General features: G+C 37.7%; 1 protein-coding gene across 1 annotated transcript in view; it reads right to left on the reverse strand.

Moving 5' to 3' along the window:
* Positions 1–19,779, reverse strand: part of fcho1 (FCH and mu domain containing endocytic adaptor 1) — a 65,604-nt gene that overhangs the window by 45,439 nt on the left and 386 nt on the right. The gene's annotated exons all lie outside the window — the stretch shown is intronic.

Genomic DNA, 19,779 nt, shown 5'->3' on the forward strand with positions numbered 1-19,779 from the left:
CATGGCTTGTGAACGAGTGAATGCTGGCAGTTTCTCAGTGTTTGGATGTACAAATGAAAACAGAAGTCTTTTTTCAGTGCCTTCTGATCTGTGATCAGTGATTTCTGATGTGTAGATAATTATTTATTATTCGTAAACACGCTGCGGCTTCTCTCTCTCCCGACAGAACGGTGTTTTCGTGTTTTCTATCTTGTGAGTCCATGTTTTTGTACATCCTCGTCGCGTCTATCTGTTCTAAAATGTGCATGCAGTCCTGAGTTTCTGCTCAACATCGGCAGAGTCACACTTTAGAGATAAACCTCACGCACACGCTGAAGCTCGGGCTGCACTGGCCGGTCGGCCTTCAACATCCCCGACCCCCAGTACTGCATCTGGCCCACAGCGGAGGCACCAAACGCTGCGCGAGATTAAGCAGACGGGGGGTAAGCGTGAGCATATCCGGGCTAGCCAGCCTAGCCCCACAATAAACTGGATTACATTTGATTACTGCGCTGTTGTGTATTTGTTTGTGCTGTGTACTCAATGCGTGTCACTGACGCTTTTCATATGATAGGAAAATATCTAAAAATAATGCTATAATCAACACTTACTCGTTCATCTCGACAGCTGTAATGGTACATTGCATGTGTTACAAAGTTGGTAGAATAATTATGAAGACGGACTCGGCGTGACTGGGACTCGTGTTTATTCAGAACTCTCAGATACAAACAAAATAAACTCGCGCTGACAGCGCTTTCACAACTCAGTAGTTATTATAAATAACTTTGTTAGCAATCGCTCCGTCTCTGGTACATTAGTGATGTCCGGTTCGCAAACTAATCATTCTTTTGAACTGGTTCTTTTTAGTGAACCCAATCAGTTCACCAAATCGGACTGAATCATTCTAAACGGTTCGCGTCTCCAGTCAGCACTGATCCATAATTTACTAAAGTTACTAACTTTCTGACATGAGTGACAGCCCCTCCGACTAGCAATAAACTAATAACCTGAAGTAGATGCTAGTAACTACAACAGTTCACTGAACTGAGACGTGCTGAGAGAAACTGATGAGAAGTGAACTCCGGTCCATCCGTCTCTCTGGCAGCAGGCTCGTGCCTGCTCGTGCCTGGTAGACCTTGTAAAACCACGCCCCCTCCGCTACAAGATCTGATACTCATTTCAAATGCAAAGATGTCAGCCAATCACAACAGTGGGCGTTTTTAGTTAAGTCTCACAGCAGACAACGCCTCTTGAAACAGAGCATTCAGCCACAGGGCAAACATCAGTGTAGAAAAAATGCCTTTTATTTCTAAATTATGACATTTTATGATGTAAAAATCATACTAACAATATAAGTACACCTCAGAAAACATGATAAAATAATAGAAAAATGCCATGCCATGGGACCTTTAAAACAAATGATGCCGTCTTTCTCCATGCATAATCAACTGACATTAGATGTGCCTTAGTGAATCTGCTAAATGGATGCATTTCAGAGAACCGTCTGGGGAAGAAACAAGGTACACAATCAAAAATAAGGTTGACCAGGAGAGTAGACTGACAGATAATGCTGATGAAAGCAGGCTCCTGCAGGGGCTACTGGCAAGAACTCAAAGCAATTTTAATAAGACCAAACCCACGCTGAGGTGCACACACAAACATACTCGGTTCAATGTTTCAATGCTCTGGCAGAGCAGATGACACTGAGATGACTGTGAAAGTTTCTCTTTGTGAATGTAAATGTCAGCCAACTCAGAAATATAAAACCATCACCTCAGCTAATAGCCTGAGCAGCCCACTGAATTCCTTTCACTATTCAACGAAATCAAATGTAACATTTGTCCTTAATGTCTGGGGCTAAACGAAACACGAAAAGCTTTTTAAAGTTTAGATGTCAGATCAGTTGAACTGAGTAATGTTTCAGAATGCCTCTATTCTGCAGCTGTGTATAAGATGGTTGAACGTCTCTCTGAGGTAAGAGAACAGGTGCAAATAGCTGAGTCACTACAGAACGCTTTCTGTAATACAGCCTCTCTCATTGCACACACACACACACACACACACACACATTGTGTGTTTTCATGTTTTATTGGGACTTTCCATGGACTACTATTTTTATGCTGTACAAACCGTAATTTAATTTTTACATTTTCAAAAAAAACATCACTTAGTATGATTTATTATAAGCCGTATTCCTCATGGGGAACAAAAATGTCCCCACAAGGACAAGGATATCGGATATTGCCACCTTTGTGAGGACATTTTGTCCCCGTAATGTAGGGTTAACCAGGACACATAACACACACTTTGCCATCCTTTCCCCTATCCTCTTCTTTCCTCACTCTCTTTCGTAAACACATCCTGGCAGTGACTGCTGGCTCTCAAAATGTGAGCGGCATTTCCAGGCTAGTGTCCCTATATTGGCAGGTTTGTGTTCCTACTTTCTGACCAGCAGCCTACAGCACAACACCTGGGGCTCATAATGAGGATCCTGACAGCAGCCAGGTTCAATCCTTTTGTGCCTGACAGGACAGTGGAGATAGACAGGAAAGTAGAAGGAGGGAGAGGGGAATGTGATCAGGACATATGCTACTTTCAAACCCACATCCTCATGAGCACAACAGTTTTTTATTTATGAGTGATGAGCACTAGCTGCACTACTCACTTGGCTTTCTGACATTATGATGCCAGAAACATCAAGAAAAAAATGCTTTAAGATAGGGTTTTTTAATGAAGTATCTATACATATATATAATGTTTGTTTTCGGAGCATTTGGCAGCAGCTACATTGCAAACAGCAAGTAAACAATTTGATAATGCGTTATCTGTATAAGGATGGGTACTGTTCATGGTACCGGTACCTGAAATTCAGTACCGGTACCCAACAGTACACTGTAAAAAAAATTTTGTGATTTTAACGGTATTTTACAGTAAAAATGCTACGGTGAAAAACAGTTACGATTAATCGAAATATAACCGAAACCGACATTCAGAACCTCTAACCGACGTATTTTTCCCATGTCGGTTATTTCGGTTTTCACGTGACTCCGCCCCGTCAGTCACATCAAGTGCAGTTTGCAGGCACACAGAGAGATGCAGGAGCAGTTATCTGTGTTTATAGATGCCCAGAATCACTATAGTAACTGCATGTTTTACACAGGTAAGTTAATTGCCGTTCTTCATATAGCCACACATACACACACACTGACGGCGCGCGCAAGCCCTGATGCCAGATCGTTTTCACTTTCGTGCTCATAAAGTTTGTCAAGTACATGCGTTTAAAGGCTTGCCAGTTTCAACATTTAAAGCGATTGTGCACTATTCAAAAACAACAATACGGAAAACGTATCCGTTCAGTGCTCAGCTTTTTTCTGTGACACAGAGAGCCGTGTCGCGTCTCTGACAACGCGAGCGCCCTGAAGGCAGATCTTTCACCTGCGTCCTCACAAAGCTTGTCATTTGTATGTGGTTTAAGCACTGCCAGTTTGAACATTAAAGCGAGTTTCGGCCATCAGATGTGTATTATGTTGAACTAATGCCTGATATATTGTGACAAACGAACACTCAGACAGAAGCTCGCACATCACGCGAAGATCGTGCGCAGAAACGCAGTATCAATGCCGTCCTGTGACTAAAGTAAAGTCACTAAAGTAGCTTAGAAACTCAACAGTTATAGTCATACATTTTAATACCTTTGAAGTACAAACCACAGCTTCATAATGAATAGAGACGGTATGAGTAATTCACACACACAATCTCTCTCTCATTAATGCATTCAGATAAATGTAATGTAGGCCTACTGTGTTAATGTACCTGTATCTGATGTACAACAAACAGAAATCTGCCCCATAGACAATAACTGCTGAAAGTGAACCGTTTCCTTCAAGTATTTTAAAATCACAAAGAAATGCACTTTTTCATTAGAAAAAAAAATCCACCTGTTCTATATATAAATATGTAGAACATATTTACAGTACAAACCTTATCAGTGAACTTACTCAAAAACCTTAACAGGGCCAAAAAAAAAAAGAAAGAAGCAAAATAATCGTTCATTAATCGTAATCGAGGTAAAATGTTCAATTAATCGAGGTTTTTATTTTTGGGCGAATCGTTACAGCCCTACTATATACAGTGAATAAATGTAATAGATCTAACCTTACATTTCATTTAATTTGACAGTAAAATACTGTTAAATTTACAGTTTTTGGAAGTGAAAAAGAACAAGTCATTGTGTAATTTACAGTGAAAACCCGTAAATTGACATTCCCAGAATTCCCAGCGTGACAATTTGCATTTGATGTATTTTCATTGCAATAACTATGTTTCTTCTTTTTTTTTTATTAATCAGTTATGTACATTAGGGTTTTATGTTACATCTGATGTTGTTAAATTAATGTTTATTGCATTTTTTTCATCAGTTTTTATGATCTATGATGGTGTTTAGTGTTTGTGTGAATGACACTGAGCACCTTCTATATATTATTATTATTCTCTTAAAAGCTGCTTGTGATTAGCTTTGATTCATCACGTGATTCTCATCACCACTGTAATTGGTGGTTGTCCGTATATATCAAAAGTACATAACAGATATTAGTATTTCAATAGGTTGGTAATTTAACATTATTTCAGTTAATGAAATATGTGTTTTTTTTTACCGTAAATTGTTTACAGTGTAAAAATAATCATTACAATATAAACCTTTAAATTATATGGTTTTGAACTGTAAAAGAAAACATTTTTAAACCGTAATTATTACATTATAAACCTTTAAATTATATGGTGCTGTCCCTAAAAACCTAAAACGTTACTGCCGTATTTTTTACGCTAAAGTTCTGGCAACCACAGCTGCCGGTTTTTTACCGTAAATTTTACGGGGATTTTTTTTACAGTGTACCTTTTTTCGGTACTTTAGGGATGTTTACCTCAATAACTGTAAAGTCAAGAAACTGCAAGTTCAATTATATATATATTTATATTTAATTTCTATGAAAAGACTTCCCAAACATTCTGTGTTGTGTATTTTCTGGTAATCAAGTGAAGACATAAAACATTGATTTCATTTATCTTTTAATTTAATTAAACAAACTTTTTTGTCAAACAAAGTGCTGCAAACAGAGCTTTATACTGTTCAAATTAAAACATGGAAGAAAAATTGTGATTTATTATTTAAAAAATAATGTTTTGATAACGTATTATTATCACATTAGGGTTAGTATTATTATTACATTGAGACGTATCTAAATTCTACTGTACAACAACAGTAATATATTTGTCAAGTTAAACCAAACTTTTATTTTGACGGGTTGCCGTGAAGACCTTAGAGTTACTGTGTGTTTATGATATGACGGTAGTTTTTCTCAAATTAAACGGTAAAATGCTCATGAAATGACTCAGAGCAGCTCTGGAGATGACGTTCATGTATTCGTAAGAGATGGAAACACGCGACCATCACGCACAATTCAGTGTGTGTGTGTGTGTGTGTGTGTGTGTGTGTGTGTGTGTGTGTGTGTGAGGTAAATTAAACCACGCGTCTGCACCATTCATTCATACAGAGACACGCAGGACATGCCGGTTTCGTATTTAAATAGCCTTTTTTTCTGGTGGTGATATCACCAGATGCATTCTCAGGTACCGAAATGTGGCACCAATTGAATGTGAATCAGTACTTGTTTTTTTGTGCAAAAAATTTTATTAACATTATAAGCGTACATATTAAACCCATATAATATAATATTATTTCACAATATTATTGTTTTTACTGTATTTTTGATAAAATAAATGTAGCCTTGGTGAGCATAAAGGATTTCTTTCAAAAACATTTTTAAAAAATCATACCGACCCCAAACTTTTGAATGATAGTGTATGTTTTATGAATTTTACACACTCATTTTCAGAACTTTTCTGCTGATAAATTCCTGACAAATATTTGGTCTACAGTACTGTCTTTAAAACATGTTTTATAGAGATTAGCAGTGGGGCAACTGCCAAAATGAGAGCGCTGTCCTTGAGAAGATGTGTTTGTGGGAGCCAGGCGTAAGCCCAGCAGAGAGACGGTTGGAGGTGTGATTCCTGTTATGTTTCTGAGAGCTGGATGCTGGCAGGATCTACTGCCCACGGAGTGCTGACCACAGGGCTTTTCTCTGGCTGGCTGGGCCTCTCCTGGCACCATTGACGACCATCAGCCGGTGCACAGCACGACCTCTCATGGACAGGGAAATACTCATGCTTACGCAGTGCTCTCTATCTCCTTCTCTCACACCCCTTTAATTAACTCGACCCGCCAAACCTTACACCCCTACGGATGACACAAGCTTGGCAGCGTGGCTCATTCCAAAAATAAGACTCAGCCGTCGGTTCAGAGATCTCCAAACAGACGTCAGGGCGTAACCTGGCAGAGGCGATCCAGCTGGGACTAGAAGGAATTTCAAAAAGACTGGCTTCTCATATCTAGTAATTAGGTCTACATGTCAACCATGTATCTCGGTAGACATGATATAGTGATACTAAAGTCTTATAATAATAACCATTAAAATATTAATTTAATCACATGTGCTTGTTACTATCAACTAATGGCATATGATGATAATACACAAAGAAATTAGATGTTTTAGTTAAATAACAAGCTATAACTAAATTCCAGCCATTTGGGATCATGGCAAATCTACCCTTTGGGTTTGGCACCAAAACACAGTGACGCCGGCAGCTGAATTTTCCATTGAAGACTATAAGCTTCCTAGAGCTGATTCTGTGGTCACTGTGGAGTGAGTCCTGGAGGATCCATCTGGTGCTCAGTGAGTCTTTCAGGACCACCATACTGTTAATGTTAGCCGGTTTCTCTAAAGCCATTAGCATTCGCATTCATCTCATTTGCACTTGCTTAGCCGGCACAGGACCCCCCAAAATTAGGAGATTTAAAATCTGACAATGCTTAGCATCCTTCTGTTTCTCATTCTGCTGTGGCTGAGAGGATTGTTAGAGAGTTATTGGCAGATGCAGATCAGAAGGGAGACGCTGATCTCTTTTCTCTCGCTTTCGATCTGAAGCTTCATATGGTGCTGTGTATAAACAGAAGCAGTATCAATAGCGTATCAACCCTCAGCTGAGCTCACTCCAGGAGTGAAGCCTGGCTCCAGAGCCAAGAATCAACAGTAGACATCCTGCTTGGCTGCTAAAGCCCCATCTGTCAAAGTCTGAGAGTGATTTTATGAGTGTGACACTGAGGGGAGTGAAACTCAAAATGAGGAAGATGGTATTCGAAAAAAAAAAAAAAAAATGTATAACTTCAGGGCCATTAGAAAATAAATTAAGAGGAGCAACAGTGGCCGCCTAAAATATTTATAAGAAATGACATTACTTAATTCGAAATGATGAACAAGAAGGATGAACAAGAAGGATGAACATGCACTATGGCTGTTTGGTGAATTCAGCCTTTAATACGTATTGCCGTGTGGGTTAGTGTGAATCAGAGAGTGTGTTTTTGTGTCCTTCCTCCTAACCTGCTTTGGCAAAGAAAATGAGCTGAGAAAATATCCTGTCAGAGGGGTTTTTGCAGTGCAATGCCAAATCCCCCACCCACCAACAGCAAGCCAGGCTGTCTGTACGTCAGCGTCAGAGCGTCATCAAAATACCCACAACTTGATTTGGTGTGATTACAAATAAATGGGGGAGGGGTTATGGACATTCTGAGGTTTCTGCTGTTTCCTCATGAACAAAAAGTCCCTACAAAATGTTAGATGAAATATTTAGTTAACACAAAAAATTCAGTTATAATATCATATAGAGCAGGGTACTGAATGATTACCACATTCGTATACCAAGGTATTAAACAACATAATGGAAATAAACATGGTAATTAAGCAATATCATATGAGCAATAGTGTTGTTGCTCCGAATATCCCCATTATTATTAACAACAGCACACCTGAGAGTGTGATATTGCTTATATAGAACAGTTAATTGAACATGTTAATATTCCGTAACTTACATTTTAGACACAATACCAGTCTATTGTTGCTCCGCCATTAAAAATATTTGCAAACAAAGCCACAACAGATTAATTCCTACCTCAATGTATTAGTGTTTTTGTTTCGTTTGAGTGAATGATTCAATGACTCACTCCTAAGACAAGACAGTTGCTGAATTCCGAACTGCATACTACTACCATACACTACTCTTACTAATTTCTGCCATAAAAAGTATGCAAATCCAGCCAGTCACTTTTTTCGTTATTGAATGAATGAAAGTCAGCGGCTAAATTCGAAATATCATACATACTACTTATTTCCGCCATATCTTTAACTCTTTCCCTGCCATTGACGGAATTTTTCGTCCTTTATGAGGCAACACTTGCCCGCCATTGACAGAAATATAACCCTACTGTTATACAGTAGGGGCGCTATGACATCTTCAGAAAGAGTACTGAATCTCCTGATCAAAAGACATGTGAAGAAGAAGCAGAAACAAGTGATAGCATATGCAAGCAGATTCGTATGTAAAATAACACGATCATCAACATTAAACAGCATATAAATCAAAAATGTAGGTTGAAATGTAGGGTTGGGTACCGAACCGGACCAAATCACTCATTTTGGTGCCACCTAAATTCAAATGTGCTTTCACGCTTTGGCTGGCGTCGAGCCAGAGAGAGAGCCAAAGACAGTTGCGCTCAGCACTCGTCACAGATCACAACTAGTCAGTGTTTTCAACCACATAATATTTATTTTAGGTTTCAGACATTTAAATGCACATAAGTACTAGCAGAAAATACACACTGGTGTCTATAGCGGCAATGACAATCCTTTCAGACAGTTAAAATTTAACTACTCGTTTTATTCATATCAGATACACATTATATAGTTAACTATATCGTTTACTCTATTCTTCTCCCAGTTCACCGGTCACTCACTTTCATGTATTTCGTGAGACGAGGATGAATTTACGTGATGTAAATCCGACAGATCCGATTCTCTGAGGCGCAAACTTACATGGCGCCGCCCATCGCGCATTATAGATCAACTAACACACATTCACTCACACATATTTGAAAATCAGAATATCAGATAGTTCATGACATAGTTAACAAGTTTGTGAATATTTTGAATAAAAAATTAAAAAATTAAATAAAACCGATACAGCTATTGTGACTGCTGTGTGTCATGTGAAAAGCATGACGCATCACCATGGAAACAATAAGGCGATGCGTTCTAAAATATTTAGCCAGAGAATATGGATATATTTCAAAATAAGCTGGTTTGTAGCATACCAAGAATACAGACAACTGCTGTTATTACTGTAACTGTTATTTAGTGTTAAATTAGGCCTGTTGTAGTTGGGTTAGGTGGCTTTCGGTTTTACTGTGAATTTGTTAAGTAAATTGTGTTTTGTATCTATTTATATTTATATATTTAAATATACTTTAAACTTTTAATAAATTGTTCCATTTAAAGAATTTTTAATTATTCTTTTTTTCAATAAAAAGCCATTCTTTAAATGTCATCCACTGTTGTTTTGTGGCTTTTTTTCCCTTTTTTCCAAGTATCAGTTCAGGCACCGTTTAGGCACCGGTACCGTTTTAAAAGTATCGGTTTGGCACCGGTATCGTAAAAAACCCAAACGATACCCAACCCTAATGAAATGTTGACCCAGGATGAGCTATAGGGCAAGCTCTGGGGGTGTTGATGGACTCGATCTAATCCATCTGTTTTGATCATCGTACTGAATATGATGTAGTCTTTGACAAAAACACTCCAGATCAATGCTTCAAACAAATCAGTTGAATGAATGAGACAGTGGCTCACTCATATAGACAGTCACTTCACTTGATGCCACCTACAGGCGGATTGGTAAAACATGCAGGAAGAGTCAGTCAAAAGTACCATTGCTGTTAGACAACCGTTCGACCAATCCGATTCAAGGACCAGAACTACATTTTATAAAATAAAGTTGTTTATTACCAGCTGAAAATGCATCATGATTAAAGATTTGGACTGGTAACCCAAAGGTTAAAGTTTAAAAGTATTAAAGCGGTCATGATCAAGGTCTTTAAACCCCAGGTTTCCCCCTTTTAAAGTAAGTGTTAGTTACTTTGGATAATAAATGATCAGCTAAAAGACTAATTAGCAATTAAGACAGCTCTTAATGTCACCTCACTGAACATTACAGGCACCATGTGGACAACAGCCATCCATCCTTCCACACCAACAGAGTTCAGCATGATCATCTGTTCAGAGCCCAGCAGAATGAAACCACAGTCTCTGCTGGCTATTGTGCTGTGCTGAATGCTGTTGTTGTTGCCAGAAGTGCTCGAGCACAGTCTATGACAGCAGGCCAGAACTCACCTCCACTCGGTACATCACCCATCTGCGTAAGCCATGCAAGCACATGCAGAATCAACTAGTGTACACATCTAGTCAGATCATTAAACCATGTTTTGCAGCCCAACAGCACATTTAAACACATTTAGAAGACACTGACAGAGGTGCATTAGCAATACTAATGATGAACAGTCTATTCTCTGCCATCACTTGCTGTTGCTTTCTCGGTTTTTTGGGGTCAGCGTGCGCCTCATAGACGACCTAGATAGCAAATTTGATTAGGGTCTCCTGAATTCGGGGACAGTTGCATCTCAATGCCGCAGTTACACAGCACTGAGATTTCCTGTAAACTATCTTTTATTATCATGCTACACAGCATGTAGCCGTGAGGTCTGTATTCAGCTGATAATTTCATTGAAACACTGATAAAACATTGCAAATATGCAACTGGCACTTTACACCCAGAGCAGTTAAATGGCTCTTTGCCTTTACATATGACCATAAGTCAAAGTTTTGCAGAACTTTTAAGTCAAGCAAATTTCAAACTTCTGGTGTGGCTGCACGATTAATCGAAATCGAACCGCAATCGCGATTTGGCTTATGTGCGATTATGAAAGCGTAAAGGCTGTGATTTTAATTATAATAAATATATGCACAGCGTGGTATTGAAGAGCAGCTCTGTGACGGTAGTAAATGCTGCTCCGTCTGAAAGCACTGTGAGTTTGAGTCACTTATAACATGCGTTTGAAAAAACATGCATCAAACATCTTCACAAACTAGTAAGTGCTCATAAACCTGTTGTCCAACAAAAGACAACGTTTAAAGCTAAAGTTCATGCTAAACATGGCCAAAAAAAAACGAGTTGGACGTATGAGTATTTCTGTTCCAAATACACTCAGGATTCAGGATTCTAATAAGTTTCATAAAGTTTTTTTTTTCGAGTATGGCCCTGTATGACTTCATTAAGTACGGAATAATGGACACTTCTCCCGAATGAGCGCATGCGCACATCATCAACCAAAGCAAGTGCATATAATGTCCACAACAAGAATCGAAAGTTATCTAGGGATAATGCCATGATGTATTTTGTGTGTGTGTGTGTGTGTGTGTGTGTGTGTGTGTGTGTGTGTGTGTGTGTGTGTGTGTGTGTGTGTGTGTGTGTGTGTGTGTGTGTGTGTGTGTGTGTGTGTGTGTGTGTGTGTGTGTGTGCTCGTGTCTCTTTACCTCTGCCCACTGCACGAGCTCGGCTGTTTTCGGAAAGAATTGGTACAGCGCATTTGTCTTTGATAAATCTAAAGACTCTTCTGAGATATGAAGGATGCAATGCTACTCTATAGGTACTCAAGATTAACATGAGACTGGCAGAAACTACTGTGTGTGCTTTAATAACATGTTTTAACTCACTTCATATCGTCAATCATGTGTTTGAAATGTCCTTTTGTGAGCTGATGTGGCTTCTTATCACAGAATGAGGCAGACAATGTATTATTTTATAGTATTCTATACAGTGAGTCTATGTCGATTAGCACTGCATTATAATATACTTTATTATTATTATGAAAATACCCGAGAAGGCTTGAAGAACTCAAATACACCATATCTTGATGCAGTCGTGTGTTTATTGTCTTCATGTTTAATCCGCCAAAGCGTGTCTATCTTTTTTTTATCCAGCTACAGTGCAAGCTTCACATACCAGCAGCCATATCACCCTGTAGCCCAAGACTGGTTTCCCACTGAAGCTACGCAGGGCTGAGCCTGGTTAGTACCTGGATGGGAGACCAACTAGGAAAACTAGGTAGCTGCTGGTAGAGGTGTTAGTGAGGCCAGCAGGGGATGCTCACCCTGTGGTCTGTGTGGGTCCTTACACCCCAGTATAGTGATGGGGACACTATACTGTAACAAGCACCGTCCTTCGGATGAGACGTTAAACCGAGGTCCTGACGCTCTGTGGTCATAATTATTATTTTTTTAAATCCCAGGATGTCCTTTGATAAAGAGTAGGGGCGTAACCCCGGCATCCTGTCCAAATTTGCCCACTGGCTGCCGTCGAATCATCCAGGTGGATGCTGCACATTGGTGGTGGTTGAGGAGATTCCCCCCTTCTATGTAAAGCGCTTTGAGTGCCTAGAAAAGCGCTATATAAATGTAACTAATTATTATTATAATTATTATTATATTACTTCTCTCTGAAGCATATTAATATACAAGCATAAAATGTTATGTATATACACACACACACACTTTTCATTTGTAAAAAAGAAAAAAGAAAAAAAAGAATCCCAAATCGCATTTTAAATCGCAATTTTACCCAGAATAATCCCAATTAGATATTTTCTCCAAATCGTGCAGCACTATTCTGGAGCTAGTGGTCTACTAACCTATTTTCCACATATTTTCAGGCAATACCCTTTTTTAGCCTCTATTTTATAGGCTATGTTTAGCCAATATATTAATTTATATAGTCAAGCTCTGAAAACGACTATACAATTTATACTCCAAGTCTTCTGAACAGAGTTATTAGTTACTAAAATTATTTTAAAAAAATATTTTTTTCTTCAATACAAAAACACTGTAAAAATGCTATAGTAAAAGCTTGTTAACTACAAGTTACCTTAGATATGGTGTAAAATTGTAAATGACTTAACTCACGTATATTTTACAACTATATAAGTAACCATTTACTGTAAATGTAAAATAATGTAAAAATAAGGGTTTTTGGAGGAATATTTTATGGTGAAAACAGTAAAAGGACACTCAAGTCCCTGTGTGACATCACATATGACTATTTATTTATTTGTTAACAATAATATACTTTATGGTGTTTTTATTCCATTTTATGTTATTTAGTAATTGTTTATTGCATTATTTTAGAGATATTTTTTGTCTTATGACCTGAGTCTTGATCATTTTTAAGGACAGGCACCTAACTATGTGGCTGCCAATTGTACAAGTATATTGTTAAATAAAAATGATACAATTTGATGAAATACGGCAAGTTGGCAACCATAAGTTACTGTATTATTATAATATTATAATTATTTACTGTGCATTATTGACAGCAAACGCCATTGGTTCTTGAAACCTACAGCACAGATCATCAGTGAATTTTGGAATTTTGGAAGGAGCTCAGCCATTCCCCAAAGATCTCCTTTTGTGCTTCATGGAAGGAAATTAATATGAGTTGAGGGTGAACAAATAACAAAATGTTCATTTTTGTGTGAACTATTCTATAAAAACATTTAATTATAGACATGCTGAAATAAACTGATACTTATGGAAAAGTCCCACATCCATTTCATGTAACAATGACCCACAATCAGGCTAGGCTCAGAGCCACGTTCCCTTCTCCAGGCCTATGTGCCTCTAGACAGCCTGACAGACAGAAATCCTCCATCTGCCACGGGCTGCCAAGCTTTGCCCACAGGCGCTGTCCTGCTTGGCAGGGATCTAGGTGAGCCAGCAGCACTGACACAAAACTACAAATCCTTCAATGCTGCTACTAACGACCACTAGTTAACAGCAGATGATAAAAAAACTGACAGGAGAATTGGATCAGATTCCTCGAAACTCTAAAATGAGCTTTTCTCTGTTAGTTTGATGTTCTTTCACAATGAGGGAGTCCATGCTAATGCAGCAGGTTCACTCTAATAAAGTCTAATCAACAGGAGCAATTCAAGCCGATTCAAATTTAAATGGAACATACTGTGCATCCCCCAACTCCTTCTCTAGTCTCTCCATCCTTCTCTGCAGGTCTTCAGAGTCAGGGGGTGATCCCTCTAATCTCAAACTGCACTGGCTTTCATGTCTCTCAGCTCTTTTTTGGTCTGATAATAGATCTACCTCGACTTAAAAAGTGCCAGACCGACTTTAACTCAACAGGCCTGATGTGGTGTCCAAATATCTTCAGCATGACCTCCAGTATAAGAAGCTGAAAGCATGGGGATGAGATGTACAGCCCTTCCCTTGAGTAAGACTTAAAATCATCCAGATGCTTACAGAGTTCAGAGCATAAAACGAGACAGGTTAGAAACCCTAAAACAGCCTCCAAAATCCAAATTCAGTATGAAACTTTTGACAGAGATAGAAAAGCTTACTGTCCAAAACAAAAAACAATGCATTCTGTGTAGGGCATACTGCCAATGCCAAGCAGCACTGAAGGACAGTGTGGTGTATATATCTTTGTCTGAGCACACAGAGGAAATGCAGCACACACAGTATCAGCAACTGTCTTCAGTCCTGCTGGCCCAAATATTAAACTGTGCTTGCAAGTGAGTTTCAGATGTCATTACTACTCAGAAAACCAGATTATAAGGTAGTATCATACTTTCATTTTGCCTCGACTACTACTAAATGCATTTCGTCCCTTTAAGTGCATGCTCATCATGAGAGTACAGCCAATATTGATAATCAAATACTGATATTTGAATATTGAGATAAGTGCAATACTATAAGTTTTAAAAGCTTTGAAATTTGGAAATGATGAGAAACTATGAAGCACTTTTTCAGGAAGTGAAACCACCAACTACCAATGACTTATTGTTTAAATTTGTATACAATTATGCAACTTTATAGCCTGTAATGTAAATTGATTTATCCCTCATCCTTCCTTCACACATTTTTAAACAAATCCTTCCCTTTTGGGGGGAGATTTTTTATTTGTATTATTTACCGTTAAATGACTAGATTTGATCAATAAATAATAAATAAATAATAATTTAAGCACATTCTTTCAACTTAAATTCAAAATAACTCACAATTTCATGCATAGCCCTTTTAATTCAGCTCAAAATATCTTACATTGGGTGTCTTTGCCGACCTGTTGTGGGAAAAAAATTATATAACATGATATTTCATGACTTGCACCCACTAGATGGCAAGAGTATGAATTCAGATACAGTGATTTTATCAAATAATTTATGGTAATTTTTAGGTTTTTCAATGTGTACTGAAGTATTCCTTGCATTCCATTCATTCCTATGGGGGTCAAATTGACCCGCGAGGGAAGGATTTGTTACTTTTTTAAGTTTCAACCACAAAACTCCTTGAATCCAGTTAAATTGTGGTTCAAGTGCAACAAAAGTCCAAGGATCTTGGACCACTTCGATGAACTAAAATGAGTCCAAAATGACCCGAGGGAAGGATGATGGTTTTAACGTCATGGCTGTTTCACACTACGTGAGCTTCACGTCAGCGTAACTACATCATCACTGCAGCTGCAGCACACAAGAGTATTTACACTGGAAGTGTTTGTACAGCGTCACAGCAGCGGCTCCAAAGCTACATATAAGTGAGAATTTCTTTACAAAGACAACTATATTTGTTTTTATAAGTTGGTCATGACTTGATAGTCTTGAAAGTTTGCAAACATGGGGAGGTGTAGGCTACAACATTAGCATGTAAATGATAAACAACAAACACAACCAAGAAAACAGCTCCGATCATGTTGTTTCAGTCATACTTCGATATGTTTACACTACAAGACAGCAAACCACAATATGTTTTTTCTGACATAACTCCAGTTCTTGTTAAAACCCTAGACTGTAAAAAAATATGGACGTAGTGTCCGTGACATCACCCATAGGCTTCAGATGAGCCGTTCTGAAGCGCAAAGTAGGGACGAGCTCGCCGTTGCCATCTTGGCAGCGCGTCACTCCCGGATAACAGAAAATGGGCAAAAAGGCGGGACGTGGGCGGAGCTTAAGTGACGCGATGACTAACAGACAGCAGATAAATGGCTATCCACCTGTCACTCGAAGTGGCCACGCCCTTAATTATGCAGAATTTTAAGGCTTTATATAATGTAAACAAATGAGAAAAAATTCACCCCCCTCACAGTTGTCATGAAGGGCAAAATGAGCCGTATAGACCAAAAGCACAATTTGTACCAGGCTCTAAACATGTTTTATTCTGCTCTAAAGTTGGCCATTTTAACATGGGGCTCAATGAGATTCTGCTCCCTTCTGGATCCTGTCCCTAGCGGCCAGTCGATGAATTGCAGTTTGAGGCACTTCCGTATTGGCTTCAAGTGAAACTGCGGGAGGTTGCCGCTTGGTTAAAACACATTAGACATGTTTATTCTATGCATTATGAGCAATTTTTATTCATATGAAATCATATTTATTTTGTCCATCAAAAGTAATCCATTCTGGTTTTTATTGCCTTAAGTCGAATTGCATACGGCTTTCCGAAAGTAAGTTATTTGAGTCTATAAAGTTTTAAATATGGATATTTTTCTTACATAAACGTGCCACTTTGCTTCAGAAGGCCTTTATTTACCCCCGGAGCCGTGTGGAGCAGTTATATGCATAGATGCACTTTTATGGATTTTAAAAAACAAAACATCAATTCACAGCCATTATAAAGCTTGGAAGAGCCAGGACATTTTTAATATAACTACTATTTTATTCATCTGAAAGAAGAATGTTGTATACACCTAGGATGGCTTGAAGGTGAGTAAATCATGGGCTAATTTTCATTTTTGAGTGAACTATCCCTTTAAGTAACACTGCTATCTTTTCATAATAAACCTAAAGGAGGTGACTATTTTCTAGCTAATATGGGTCATATTATCATCAAATTAACACAGTCGGTTAATTCATAAATCAGTCTCTTAACAATTTTTATAATGTTTTTTAACTAGACACTCAACTCGAGAACCACTTGGAATTCTTCACGGACCACAATTAGAAGAATCAGACGGTTCAATGGTTTGTTAATTTGTTTTTAAAAGCACTCCAGCATTCTTTCCTATCTTAGTCACATCTCAGTGCTCTCAAGTGCATCTTAAAATTGTCTTAAGAATGATATGTTTGTGTACTGTACATACACAGACTTTTGTGAATCTCCGGGTTCCTTTAAGGATAGACCAAACAAGAACAACAGTCAATACACACACGCAAACGACAATCTGCATCTGCATCACAAGACTCTTATCATGAGGTGGGAATACCATGACGAGCATTTACAACACAAGCTGCAAGAGATCACACAGAGAAGTTACATAGTGGAGTACAGTGTATATGAGCCCCGGGATCTGTGTTGCACAATAACTTTTTAATAACGTTTGGTTATAGCTTTGCACACTTTTTTGACTTTGTGGAAATATGAAAAACTAACCTGCAGCCATTTTCTGCAAGTCTACAACCACATAGCTCAGGATGTGACATCGTGCAAGCGTTTCTAGAAATAACCTGCCACACTTCCAAACAGGCGAATGGCCACTTCTAGAAATATTTGTCCTTATCCACTTCATCAACAATGACAGGAACTTTAATCATCTGCGAAATTTGCACAACAAATGATTTGTCTTTCAAGGCATGACATTCGACTGTCTAAATAGAGCAGCTATCAGAATATTGCTGAAATATAATCTCATTAAGCTTTTCTAAAATGTATTCCTTAAAACTAACCAGTCCAGTATATTTTTTTTCATTACAAGAAAGTAATCCAATTTAGATTTTTAGGATTTTAGACCATATCTATTACAAACTAGGACTTTTTATCACAGTGACATCAAATCTATTAAATTTCGTGTAACAAATTGCACATGTAATTTCATATTTCTAGCACATAAAATAACTATTCACTTCTGATTGTTGCTGCTGGTATCTAATCCAGTTTTACTAACTTTTCTAACTGGAACAGACACTTCTGTCTCATAAATGGGTTCTAGAATCTAATAAATAAATAATAGCAAAGCTGGAATAGATACTGGGATAGTAACACATAGTGCCTAAGGAATAGAAAAAATTAGGTTACACTTTATTTTAAGGTGACGTAAGTACTAAGTAATATTAAAGGGACAATATATACGATTTCTGAATTAAAATGTCCAAAAACCACTAGAACAATGTTATATATTTTGTTGACTTGTGCACTTACATTATCCCAAATGTTTCCAAGAATGTTTAAATCCAGAGAAATAAGCAATTTTAACCAGGACACGGACCGTTACCATGTGTTGTCTATCAATGACATCATACTGGCGATTATCAATTTTTCAATTTAAAAAAAATTGACCCTTAAGACTGGTTTTGTGGTCCAGGGTCACATATTATGTGTTTTATTAGACAGGTGAGCAACTGTTTGGATACATTCATCGACAGAAAACAAATCATTGTTATATAGCTCAATACCATTAGTCTTATTTTTTTAAATACCTTTTTTAATGATTTACCATGTTTTACCATGCCTAATATAAATCTAGCTTACTGCAGTGTGCAATAAGTGTCTCAAAGTAGCCTCCGAGCGATCGCACAGAGAAGCATTAGCTATAACATAATTTTCAACACTCTCATAATGTTTCTAATATGATAAAACAGCGCAGCGTACGCAAGACCAGAAAAAGCAGAAGCGGTCGTCTGCGGCATAATAAAAGCTCTGCGAAATCAAGTCGTTATCAAGCTACGCCTTTGTTTTGAATAAGCGACTAAAACTAGCGATTAAAAGCTGCAGTCCGTAACTTTTTGCACTCTGGGGGTTAATAAACAGAATTGCATGCGTATTGCGGAAGAACATTGCAGCCGGAGCTACTTCTCTCTGTTTATGTCTGTGACAAGTCATGCAGGGACTGTGCTCCTCCTCCGCAGTTCCTTCCTACCAGTCTGGTCTGAAATAGTCCCAATATAAACACTTATAATAAGTGTACCATAATGATTCAGGGTAAGAGAAAAACATGGTTTGGAAAATGGACTCATGTTGAACATTCTCATTATATCATTTTTGTAAATCTTGAACACAAAAAAAAAGTTACGGACAGCAGCTTTAATTATCTACATGTAGAGTTACAGTTAGGGTTAAGGTTTGGTTTAGGGTTATTTATTTACTTGTAATTATGCATAATTTACTGTTATTACTATAGTAAGTACATGTAGTAACATGTCACCTTAAAATAAAGTGTTACCAAAAATTTGAAATGGTTACAGAATTCAATAGAAATTGTAATTAGTAAGTTTGGGGGACACTTTAATTTAGTGTCCTTGCTACATGTCAAATGTACTTACTCTAGTAATAACAGTAAATTATGTACAATTACACGCAAAAGTTAATTAATATTACTCAATACTTAAATATAATGCTTGAATATATAATTGCACTGTAACAATGACACATTAAAATAAAGTGTAACCTAAATTTGTTACTAAAATAGTTGCATTCCAGTATTGGGATGGTGGCTAATGGCAATGAAATAAGTACTAGTATGTAAGTAGGCTACTAGTGGATTGATACTAGTCACATAAATACTGTATTGGTATTTAAATTAATAGTTGCTGTTAAATTGAAAAAGATACTTAATACTTAAAGTATTAGCAACATAAATGTAGATACTAGTTAGACCTGAAGCAATAGGCAAGAAATATATAGCATCATATTTAAAAAACAAAATGATTTATTCAACTTTTAAAATGCACTTGAGACAAAAATTCTCCACTACTTTGCCCATCGTTATTCGGATCTGTCACAGCAACTTCCTTCCACAAAGCACCGT

Source organism: Gobio gobio, assembly GCF_949357685.1.
Source record: "Gobio gobio genome assembly, chromosome: 10".
Classification (NCBI taxonomy): Eukaryota; Metazoa; Chordata; class Actinopteri; order Cypriniformes; family Gobionidae; genus Gobio; species Gobio gobio.